General features: G+C 44.3%; 1 protein-coding gene across 3 annotated transcripts in view; it reads right to left on the reverse strand.

Annotated features, from left to right (window-relative positions):
- NFATC4 (nuclear factor of activated T cells 4) overlaps positions 1 to 13,063 on the reverse strand; it is a 138,305-nt gene that overhangs the window by 47,787 nt on the left and 77,455 nt on the right. The window lies entirely within an intron of this gene.

Consider the following 13,063-nt stretch of genomic DNA (forward strand, 5'->3'; position numbering starts at 1 on the left):
GTGGTCCCTAAAAATAAAATGGTGTTGTAAAAGCGAGAAATTGCTGGTTAACTTTTAACCCTTATAACTCCCTAACAAAAAAAAAATTGGTTCCAAAATTGAGCTGATGTAAAGTAGATATGTGGGAAATGTTACTTATTAAGTATTTTGTGTGACATATCTTTGTTATTTAAGGGCAAAAAAATTCAAATTTGGAAAATTGCAAAATTTTAAAAATTTTCACCAAATTTCTATTTTTTTTAACAAATAAACACAGGTAATATCAAAGAAATTTTACCACTATCATGAAGTACAATATGTCATGAGAAAACATTGTCAGAATCATCAGGATCCGTTGAAGCGTTCCAGAGTTATATCATCATAAAGGGACAGTGGTCAGAATTGTAAAAATTGGCCATGTCATTAACTTGCAAACCACCCTTGGGGGGGGGGTAAAGGGGTTAAAAAATCCCCATCCTCTGTCCAGGTTGAAAGTAACAACAGTTCCTGATCTTAAATGGTCCTCTGTCGGTTGGGTTACAGTCACGAGATCTGGCTTTAGCTAGCATGTTGCTTTCCTCTATAGCCTCCCATCTAGCTCTGCGTTGTTTCTCCTCTGTGGCCAGTTTTAATATTTGTTGTCTGCAATATTTTTCTGTTTCTGCTATTTTCACGCTATTGGTTGCAAATTGGGCCTCTATTGGGAGTCCCATTAAGTCTGTCTTAGGGTGCCTCCAATATATAGTTTCCTTTGGCTTTGGCCTGCATGCCTTTAAGGGCGATGATTCCGGTATCATTGGGTCAGTTAAATCATGTCTTAAGTCTGTCATGTTATCCCAGGTCACGGTAACGGTGACTGACTGGCCAGGTGGTAAAGTCGTCGGGGTTTCTAAGGATCCCACTGAGGTTTCTACAGCTCCCAGGGCAGTTTGCATACCTGTCTCGCCGGTGTCGGGGTCCTTCTCAGCCTCCACTGGTGTCAGGATCGCTGGTTGCAGGGCCTGGTTCTGCAGCGTTATTTCCTGCAGCGTCTCGCTTTCTGGCTCCACCAGGGTCACATGTGCGGGCTCCAGCTTCTCCGTCGGTGTCTTCATCGTTCTCAGTAGCGCCTTACTTTCTGGCTCCGCCAGGGTCAAAAGCACGGGCTCCAGATCTCCTGCTGCAGCGTTGCTCCCTCCGGCTCCACTGGGGCTGTGAGCGCTGACAGCGTGGTCTGAGGATGCGCGGTCGTCATCCTCCGGATCAGGGTCGCCTTCCTGGCAGCCACCGCTGTCATCTGAGTCCACAGGAGTCGTGGGGCCAGCTCCTCCATCTCTGCGCCGAGGAGCTCCAGGTCTAGGGTGGGTTTCAGGTCCAGGTCTTCTTGTTGCTGCGGACCGGGGACATCTCCTCTGGTGTTGGTAGGTCCCGGTGGCAATCCACTGCTGTCCGCCAATGTCTTTACCCGGTCGCTGCAGCCATGCAGCGTCTTCCTCCTGCTCCATCTCTCGACTTTCTGGGCGGTATCATTCCCACTTTCCCCACCGGTCATCTCCGGGAGCGGATCCGTCCTGGTGACGGACATATTTTGGTGGCATTACAGTCTCTTCAGGGGGTGGATACAGCTTTTATGCTGGTTCTTGAACTCCACCCATGGCAACACATCTTCTTCCTCCTTTATCCGCCTCGTGGTGCAGCAATGGCAGCCATTAAACAATTTCACACAGTCCATGGTGCACAGGACCCATTTCCATGGGTCGGTCCATGCTGTTCGTGACACCAGAAAGATGAGTCGCCCGCCTGGGCAGTGGGGTACTTGGTACCGGGTCCGGTCGCACTTAAATGGGATGTCACAGTGGCTGCAACCCGGTCCGTGGCCCTGGGTGCTCACTTAAAAGGGGAAAAGTCTTTAAAGGGAATTTGGTAATAAAGAGTTTGTTTGTGATGCCACCTGTGGTGTTCGGTCAGTAGGGACTGACGCTACTAAAAGGGGTCCTTTGGGGTGATGTTGTTGCAGCAAGATGGTGATGCTTCCCACAGGTGAAGCAGGGTCCCTAGGGATCCAAGGTGTATGCCAAGGATGGTGTATGCGGGCAAATAAGTGGAGGACACAGAGTGGTAAAGTCTTTACCTGGCTTACTGGCAGTAGCAGTCCACAGTCCAGAGTACCAGGAACAGGTGATGGTATGGCCCGGCCAGCCTGGAGGCAGTGGTAGGTCCCTGTCCCAGCATGATATCGCCCTCCCCGAAAGTAAGGCAACATCACTGTAACAACCAGTTACCTGGGGTGTTACACATCTGTCTTTTGTGCATGCTGATAAAGTTTAGTGCATAAAAAGAAACTGATTCTACTTCATCAGGTTCTGGCACCAAAAACACAGCAACACCTGATACCTGCGTTTTTGCAGGATTTTTTGCACCACCCATTGCTTTCAATGGGAGGAAATAGCTGAAAGGAGTGACATTCTGCATTTTGCAAAAACCAAGGTATTGCACAAAACATGAGGACAAAAAAAACAAGCTGTGTGCATGAGATTTCTGAAATCTCATAGACTTTACTGGTGCTGTAAAACAGAGCTGAATATTTGCATTAAAAAAAAAAAAAAAAAAAAAAATGCTGAAAAATCCCAAAGTGTGAAAATAGCCTAAGGGAAAACTAGAGCAGGGACAGCCATGGTGTAGGCTGTGGTTCTTCAGGGCAGAAGGTGTGGCGGTTATAGCTGATAATGGCAGGCAGTGTGGAGAGTATAGCTTATTAAGGTGGACAATGTGGAGGCCATCTACTATATAATTGTCTAAGGGGTAATTCCGTCTTTCTGTCTCTCCTTCTGTCTGTCCTTCTGTCTGTCACGGATATTCATTGGTCACGGCCTCTGTCTGTCATGGAATCCAAGTCGCTGATTGGTCTCGCCAGCTGCCTGTCATGGCTGCCGCGACCAATCAGCGATGGCCACAGTCCGATTAGTCCCTCCCTACTCCCCTGCAGTCAGTGCCCGGCACCCGCTCCATACTCCCCGCAGTCACGGCTCACACAGGTTTAATGCCAGCGGTAATGGACCACGTTATGCTGCGGGTAACTCACTCCGTTACCGCCGCTATTAACCCTGTGTGACCAAGTTTTTACTATAGTTTTTCAATAGTAAAAACATCTAATGTTAAAAATAATAAAAAAAATAAAAAATCATAATATACTCACCTTCTGCCGCCTTTCCCGCTCCTCGCGATGCTCCGGTGACCGCTCCATGCAAGCGGCAGGTTCCGGTGGCAAGGATGGTATCTTCATCGTTCTCGGTAGCGCCTTACTTTCTGGCTCCGCCAGGGTCAAAAGCACAGGCTCCGGATCTCCTGCTGCAGCGTTGCTCCCTCCGGCTTCGCTGGGGCTGTGAGCGCTGACAGCGTGGTCTGAGGCTGCGCGGTCGTCATCCTCCGGATCAGGGTCACCTTCCTGGCAGCCACCGCTGTCATCTGAGTCCGCAGGAGTCGTGGGGCCAGCTCCTCCATCTTTGCGCCGAGGAGCTCTAGGTCTAGGGTGGGTTTCAGGTCCAGGTCTTCTTGTTGCTGCGGACCGGGGACATCTCCTCTGGTGTTGGTAGGTCCCGGTGGCAATCCACTGCTGTCCGCCAATGTCTTTACCCGGTCGCTGCAGCCATGCAGCGTCTTCCTCCTGCTCCATCTCTCGACTTTCTGGGCGGTATCATTCCCACTTTCCCCACCAGTCATCTCCGGGAGCGGATCCGTCCTGGTGACGGACATATTTTGGTGGCATTACAGTCTCTTTAGGGGATGGATCCAGCTTTTATGCTGGTTCTTGAACTCCACCCATGGCAACACATCTTCTTCCTCCTTTATCCGCCTTGTGGTGCAGCAATGGCAGCCATTAAACAATTTCACACAGTCCATGGTGCACAGGACCCATTTCCATGGGTCGGTCCATGCTGTTCGTGACACCAGAAAGATGAGTCGCCCGCCTGGGCAGTGGGGTACTTGGTACCGGGTCCGGTTGCACTTAAATGGGATGTCACAGTGGCTGCAACCCAGTCCGTGGCCCTGGGTGCTCACTTAAAAGGGGAAAAGTCTTTAAAGGGAATTTGGTAATAAAGAGTTTGTTTGTGATGCCACCTGTGGTGTTCGGTCAGTAGGGACTGATGCTACTAAAAGGGGTCCTCTGGGGTGATGTTGTTGCAGCAAGATGGTGACGCTTCCCACAGGTGAAGCAGGGTCCCTAGGGATCCAAGGTGTATGCCAAGGATGGTGTATGCGGGCAAATAAGTGGAGGACACAGAGTGGTAAAGTCTTTACCTGGCTTACTGGCAGTAGCAGTCCACAGTCCAGAGTACCAGGAACAGGTGATGATATGGCCCGGCCAGCCTGGAGGCAGTGGTAGGTCCCTCTCCCAGCATGATATCGCCCTCCCCGAAAGTAAGGCAACATCACTGTAACAACCAGTTACCTGGGGTGTTACACATCTGTCTTTTGTGCCTGCTGATAAAGTTTAGTGCATAAAAAGAAACTGATTCTACTTCATCAGGTTCTAGCACCAAAAACACAGCAACACCTGATACCTGCGTTTTTGCAGGATTTTTTGCACCACCCATTGCTTTCAATGGGAGGAAATAGCTGAAAGGAGTGACATTCTGCATTTTGCAAAAACCAAGGTATTGCACAAAACATGAGGACAAAAAAAACAAGCTGTGTGCATGAGATTTCTGAAATCTCATAGACTTTACTGGTGCTGTAAAACAGAGCTGAATATTTGCATTAAAAAAAAAACAAAAACAAAAATGCTGAAAAATCTCAACGTGTGAAAATAGCCTAAGGGAAAACTAGAGCAGGGACAGCCATGGTGTAGGCTGTGGTTCTTCAGGGCAGAAGGTGTGGCGGTTATAGCTGATAATGGCAGGCAGTGTGGAGAGTATAGCTTATTAAGGTGGACAATGTGGAGGCCATCTACTATATAATTGTCTAAGGGGTACTTCCGTCTTTCTGTCTGTCCTTCTGTCTGTCCTTCTGTCTGTCACGGATATTCATTGGTCACGGCCTCTGTCTGTCATGGAATCCAAGTCGCTGATTGGTCTCGCCAGCTGCCTGTCATGGCTGCCGCGACCAATCAGCGATGGCCACAGTCCGATTAGTCCCTCCCTACTCCCCTGCAGACAGTGCCCGGCACCCGCTCCATACTCCCCGCAGTCACGGCTCACACAGGTTTAATGCCAGCGGTAATGGACCACGTTATGCTGCGGGTAAATCACTCCGTTACCGCCGCTATTAACCCTGTGTGACCAAGTTTTTACTATAGTTTTTCAATAGTAAAAACATCTAATGTTAAAAATAATAAAAAAAAAATAAAAAATCATAATATACTCACCTTCCGCCGCCTTTCCCGCTCCTCGCGATGCTCCGGTGACCGCTCCATGCAAGCGGCAGGTTCCGGTGGCAAGGATTGTATGCGAGAAGGACCTTCCATGACGTCACGGTCATGTGACCGCGACGTCATCACACCCTGGGACCGGAAGCTGCCGCCTGCACCGCACACAGGCGACAGAACTACAAGGGGCCCTCGGAAGGTGAGTATATGTTTATTTTTTATTTTTTAACCTGTGACATACGTGGCTGGGCAATCTACTACGTAGCTGGGCAATATACTACATGACTGGCCAATATACTACGTGGCTGGGCAATATACTACGTGGCTCTGTGCTGTATACTACGTCGCTGTGCAATATACTACGTGGCTCTGTGCTGTATACTACGTCGTTGTGCAATATACTACGTGGCTCTGTGCTGTATACTGTGTCACTGGGCAATATACTACGTAACAGCAATATACTACGTGGCTGGGCAATATACTACGTCACTGGGCAATATACTACGTAACTGGGCAATATACTACATCACTGGGCAATATACTACGTAACTGGGCAATATATTACGTGGCTGGGCAATATACTATGTGGACATGCATATTCTAGAATACCCAATGAGTTAGAATCGGGCCACCATCTAGTATACTATAAGAGGCTTATTTCAATCATAATATAGACAGATATTTTTATGCAGAGGCCATTTACACTTATTTTTAAAGGGCTTCATGTGGGGATGTGCTGCAGAAGATCAGAGAAGCGGCAAGCTTGCAGAGATGAGCTGTGGATGTGAAAAGTCATCATGGCGTTTGAACAAGATGGAGACGAAAAGACTCAATCAGAGAAGTTGTCACGTATACGGTACCTGGATGTAAATATTTACTGTTGATACTGACTATGATTCATCAGTTCTGTGGTTCCTGTATGGTCCGCAGTCTTATAATGACTGATAACTGCCAGAATCTCCTTACCATTATTAACCCCTTTCCAACATCGGGCAAAACAATACGCCGATGTCGGACTCTGGCGGTGAGCCCACATCTTTTCCGGCACATGTCAGCTGTTTTGAACTAATTCTGCATGCGTTTTGCCCACGGCAGGGAGTTGTGGAAATGCTGCGGACATTTCCACAGCATTTCTGCAATATGGGCACATAGCCTTAGTCTCAGAAAATGGGGACAATACCAAAATTGTTTTTTCTTACAAATCTCCAATTTTTATTGCTACCACTTAATAAAGAAACTATACATGTTTGGTATCTGCCTACTTATACTGACCTGGAAAATCATTTTGCTAGGTCAGTTTTAGGATATCGTGAACATGATAAATAGAAAACCCAAAAAACAACTGTAGAATTGCACTTTTTTGCAATTTCAATGCACTTTGAATGTTTTTTCCACTTTCCAGTGCATCCCATCATAAAAGTAATGATGTCATTGAAAAGTACAATTTGTGCCGCAGTAATCAAGCCCTCCTACAGCTATGTGGACAGAAAAATTAAAAAGTTATGACTCTTGGCAGAAGGAGAGGAAAAACGAACACAAAAAAAATGGAAAATCGCCGGGTGTGAAGAGGTTAACGAGATCACATGGATTATATGCAGTTAGGATGACAAAAAGGCAGTGTGGTGGGCCAGGTAACAGCTGATAGTTGGGATCAAGAGAGGAGAGAGGCCATTTTTAGAGTGTCATTTGTATGATTTCTTGTGTCCCGATACAGAATGTCTGGAGTTTATGTGACTTGCTATGAAGAAAAATGTTCAGCTCTGTTGTAACTGTTGTTATTGTTCTGAAATACCTGTAGCTGCAATAGCTGTTTTTTTTTTACATTGGGACATTTAAAGGAAATGTGGTATCATCACATTTTATATGTTATGTTGTAACATTTCTCCTCTGTTAAAGTACAAGTTGCACTAATTGTAAAAGGCTTCTTGGTAAAATTAGCCAAAGTGGCTTGTATTGTTAATCAAGGTAGAGAAAATGCACTAAGAGGCTACATGGATACAGCACAGGGAATTCAGATTGTTCTCATCAAAATTTTATCTTGTGCTTTTATACCGCACAGCAACGAATGACATTTTACTCGTGAGTTTGTTGTATTTTTTTCACTGTAGTTTAATAATCACAAAATAGGCATCCTTGTGTTTTTTTGATCGTTTTTGCATCCCCATATTTAGATAGCTATTATTTTTCCAGATTTTATTTCTAAATATGGTGTTTTTTAGTGTGTGACTGCTGCCAAACATAAAAAACTATATAAATCTGATATTGCTATAATCGCACTGACCCGAAGAATAAAGTCGTCTAATCGCTTTTACCGCAAGAGAAACAGCGTAAAAAAATAAAACCAATTCTTCACCTACTGTTGATTTATTCAGTCTGCCTTCCAAAGATCGCAGTAAGGCTGGGCACATATTTATTCTGCACTCTGCGCCGAGCGCTTACATCAGGGTTTCAGTGTATAAAGCTCTGAAATACGTGATTCAGACAGAACCTACAACGGAAGAGTTCCAATAATGAGTCTAATGGAGGCACTGTGGACGCCATCTGACCTTTGATCCGATGGTGTCCGTTTTTGTAGGCGTACATAAAAGTGCCGTCGGCCACAGTTTTGTGCACTTCTGACAGTAACTCTGCTGCCTCATTATAGTGAGTGGCTCCCTCGAGGGTTTCATCTGAATCATGTCACTAGGAGATTTAGATGGAATCCCTGATATACAATGGGTACGGAAAGTATTCAGACCCCTTTAAATTTTTCACTCTTTGCTTCATTGCAGCCATTTGATAAATTCAAAAAAGTTCATTTTTTTCACATTAATGTACACTCTGCACCCCATTTTGACTGAAAAAAAGCAGAAATGTAGAAATTTTTGCAAATTTATTAAAAAAGAAAAACTGAAATCACATGTTCATAAGTATTCAGACCCTTTGCTCAGTATTGAGTAGAAGCACCCTTTTGAGCTAGTACAGCCATGAGTCTTCTGTCATTGTTGTGGACAGGGTTCCTTCCCTGTCCTCTCAGGATTAATTTTGTATGGCCTCCTTTTTGGGGAGGGCTATATTTACCCGCCCTCATCTGGGGATCCTTGTCAGTGATACATCTGTCTTGGCTGTGTGTCTGACCCCCTGGTGTGCTTGCATACTGGGTAGTCCGTTTGCCTTCTCGTGTATGATCCGGTCCGTGTTCTCATTCTGTGCATTGCTTTGTGATTGTGTGCTTACTGTCTGTTTCTGTCTCTGACCTTCGGCTTGGTACTCTTAATCTCCTGTATGCCCGGTTTGTACTGCGCAGCTATCTTAAGCTATCTGACCTTTTGCTACGTCCTGACCACTCTCAGCCTCTCACTCTTTGGCACTTGATCGACCTCCTGGCTTGACTTCGGCACGTTCAGACCACTCTCCGGTTTCGCCGGTCACCGCCACTACTCGGTGTCTGGCTCCGCCTCCGGCCTTTCCCTTGGTGGTCATGTGATTCAGGTCCTGCGCTCCGGCAGGTAAGCTCACCACAGTGCTCCCCTCTTACCCCCTGTCCTTCTGTATCTCATGCACAGACTCCTGCTGTAAGTCTGCAGCAGGGTTCTTGATACTAACAAGTTTTTCACACCTGGATTTGGGGATCCTCTGCCCGGTTTCCACGGTGAGCAGAGTGCATCACCGATTTCCCTGTGGCCATCTTTTTGAAGCCGTGGGCCATCGGAGGCTTTAGGAAAATGGCCGCCAGAGGCCGCATGTGCGCAGGTTGAAATCTTGGCAGCACTCGGCTTCAGGAAGATGGCCACCGAGACCTCTGGTGGCCATTTTCCAGAAGCGTTCAGCAGCCCATGGCTGAAGGAAGATGGCCATGGGGAAACCGGTGATGCACTTGGCTCTGCTCACCATGGACACCGGGATGCAGCGTTGCCACATTTCTGCTGCCGGCATCCTGAGGAAGGGACCCTGCTCCATGATCTGCAGTATCGCACTCCGGGATTGCAGCATTGCCCCACTTCTGCCACCGCCAGCATCCTGAAGATGGGACCCTGCTTGAGCTCTGCCTCACCACCAAACCTGGACCCACAGCATCGCACCCTGGGACTGCAGCATTGCCCCACTTCTGCCGTCGCCGGCTTCCTGGGAGAGGGACCCTGCCTTCTGTGACCCCGCTGTAGCACCGCCAGCTCTCAGGTAAGATATTTTAATTTCGGACAATAAGGTGAACCCCCATCTTATGAAAATCTTTTTTCTGCTATTTTCCACCCCAAAATTTGGGGTGCGTCTTATGGTCTGGTGCATCTTATAGTCCAAAAAATATGTTATGTTTTCTTGGAAAAATGAAAAATCGCTGGTCAACTTTTAACCCTTCCAACTTTCTAGCAAAAAAAAAGAAAGTTTCAAAAATGGTGCTGATGTAAAGTAGACATTTGGGAAATGCTATTAACTATTTTGTGCTTTGTATTTCTGATTTAAGGGCATAAAAATTAAAAAGTTTGAAAACTGCTACATTTTAAAACTTTTCGATAAAATTCGAATTCGCTTCACAAATAAATGCAAGTAATATCAAAGAAATGTTACAACTATCATCAAATACAGTAAATCACAAAAAAAAAAACCAAATCTCAGAAGTTCAAGTGTTCCAGAGTTATTGCCACAAAGTGAAATTGGTCAGAATTGTAAAATGTGGCCTGGTTATGAAGGTGAAAACAGGCTCGGGGGTGAAAGGGTTAATTAAATACTTGGTAATCTATTGCAGTTAAACAAAAACGGTCTAGCATGGTTTACAAATAAAACAATATATTCGCACATAGGGATGAGTGAATATTTAAAACTTCAAATTCATCCTTGTTGCAGGAAAGATATATATCTTGGTACCGTGTTAGCCAGTGGATAGAAAAATATTTAGAATTGAGAGTCCTCAGTGGTTGATACCTTTTAATGGCTAACTGAAAAGATGGTAACAAATTGCAAGCTTTCGAGACTACTCAGGTCTCTTCATCAGGCATAGACTAATAGAAATTCTGAAGAATCACATATTTATGCACAACACAGCACAGAAATAATGCCATAGATAAGACAGGTGGCGTGAAGCAGAATTACCATTATGTGAATCAACTAAGGCAAATTCCTTAGTTGATGTAAAAAGACATAAATCCATACGACACATTCATTCCTGCACAGTGCATGAATGAATGTGTCGCATGGATTTATGTCTTTTTACATCAACTAAGGAATTTGCCCCTCAGACCATGTGGGGTCATCGTAACCTGACCCCAAATCAGAGGACAATAAAACATTCACACTCCTTATCTATGAACTGTTCCAAAATGTATGGACATAACTGTTTATCACTCACATTATGGTAATTCTGCTTCATGTCACCTGTCTTATCTACGGCATTTTTCTGTGCTATGTTGTGCATAAATATGGGATTCTTCAGAATTTCTATTAGGCTATGCCTGATGAAGATACCTGAGCAGTCTTGAAAGCTTGCAATTTGTTACCATCTTTTCAGTTAGCCATTAAAAGGTATCAACCACTGAGGACTCTAAATTCTAAATATTTTCCTTGTTGTTGGATTCTCCAAAAAAGGGAATCTGTGGCAAATTAATTCACTGTCAATTGCAAGTACTCCAATTGCCCCAAAAAGACATGAATGACTTTCTGTATCCAATCCAATTAAAGCTTTTTAAAATATATGGCTATGGGTAAGAATGATGGTAACCATTGTGTGCTGACACACACACTCTATATGTTAAAGTTTTTCAATGTTTTGTAGCCTTATCTTCCTATATCTATTACTAAGCTGTGATGTCCTCTCAGTATCCAGACGCATGGCAAAATGGCTTCTGCTTTCCCTGTCTTGGCTTTTATGCGGACTATAATAATATGTCATGATTGGCTGTGCTATTCAATGTAATGTGTTAGCTTAAAGCTGTTATGGTGAAGCCAACAAAGCTGTGCCTGAGGTGATATGAGTCTTCTCTGATTGATGCAATCTTCTCTTCTGCAATGTATTAGATGGTGGTGACCATTTTGACGATTCACACAAAGCAAAATTGCATATTGAAAGAATTCAACACCAATTCTATTTTCATGGAATCAATTCACTAATCTCTATTCATGGTGGCTGTGCTTGGTATTGCAGTTCCAACTCATTTACTTAAATGAGACAAAGCTAGAATACTAAGGACAGCTGATTGTGTAAGTATGGCATTGTGCAGAATGGGGCACTATAAGGAATGAGAAGATTGCAACAGTGCCGCGAGTCAGACTCCAGTTAGCTTAATAGTGGTGACTTATCCTGGCCTATACTTCTAAAATCTGTTGTTGATTGTTGTTTGTCAACACTCTTTCTCCTTCTGAAATATTGCAAAGGTTCATCCAGTACTGTTCTTTCTAATCAAACATCTTTAAGATATGGAACTGAGGATTTTGGTCACCTAAGCCCATATCTAAACTCGTAACCAAGATCTGAGTCTGACACAAATTTGGATTTTCACAAAGTTTGCTGCTTCAGTGTTTTTAGGGTCTAAGGGGTAGCGTTTCTCCTTATGGAGAGTGACATACCAGATGGCTTGTCAAGGTAAGGAGGCTTATTTGCCGTGCAATGCTCCTCTGGGAAATTAAATATTCAAATTGCCTCTTCTGAGAAAGAGGACTTAAACTCTATAGCGCCACCTGTTGGAAGTAGCGATCCTACAAGTCACGGAGCATTGCACGGCGAATAAGCCTCCTTACCTTGACAAGCCAGCTGGTATGTCACTCTCCATAAGGAGAAACGTTACCCCTTAGACCCCAGTCCAGAGCCTCTCACCTAGCCAAATCAGTTCTCATGCTTCGCACTGACGAGGGCCAATAGCCCGAAACACCGTACCTGCGAATTGAGATACTGATTTGGCTTTTATCCTAAGTCATATTGCACGACTCGTTAAAGGGTTGATTGTGACTTGTAGGATCGCTACTTCCAACAGGTGGCGCTATAGAGTTTAAGTCCTCTTTTTATCAGAAGAGGCAATTTGAATATCAGTGTTTTAGATCTTTTAGTTGGATGTTTCTATAATTACTGAAGAACAATTATAAGCATTTCATAATTATTTAAACCGTTATTGACAAATACATAAAGTTCATGCAAAGACTCGATATTTACAGTGTTAACCCTTTTTATTTAAACTCTTCTGCTTCGAAACATGGAGCACCATATCACAAGGCAAAATGACAACTAAGTGGCATGGTGAACAAAACATTGAAACTTTGGGTCAATGGCTAGGAAACTCTTGAGTACTTTGCCCCATAAAGAACGAGCAGTCAATTCTCAAAAGTGATTAAGGCTCTGGTAGATCCGAAATGTCAGTGCTTATATCGTTTCTACTTTATATTCTTGTTTTTGCTCCCAAAAATATTCTATGTAATAAAAATTTGAACTAATTGGCTTGAAATCACCATGAGTGTGCTGTGAAATTATATTATACAATCCTCAAAAGTGGGCAGACAAATAAAAACACTGACTAGACAGGAATGGGTTGCCATCAAATCAGGATTTGGCTGAGAATCTAATATCCAGCATGTCAGAGTGAATTACAAAAGTCTGGAAAAATAAGGATCAACTCTAAATATTGGGTCTTTGCTAAAACTTGATTTATTTCTTCATAAAAGTTTAAAAACGCATGAATTGCTTATAATTGTACTTTAGGCTGAAGGGTCTAAAAACGTTGAAGCACAAAACTTTGTGAAAAGCAAAATTTATGTCAGTCTCAAAAATTTTGAGCATGA

Source organism: Ranitomeya variabilis, chromosome 1 (genome assembly GCF_051348905.1).
Source record: "Ranitomeya variabilis isolate aRanVar5 chromosome 1, aRanVar5.hap1, whole genome shotgun sequence".
Classification (NCBI taxonomy): Eukaryota; Metazoa; Chordata; class Amphibia; order Anura; family Dendrobatidae; genus Ranitomeya; species Ranitomeya variabilis.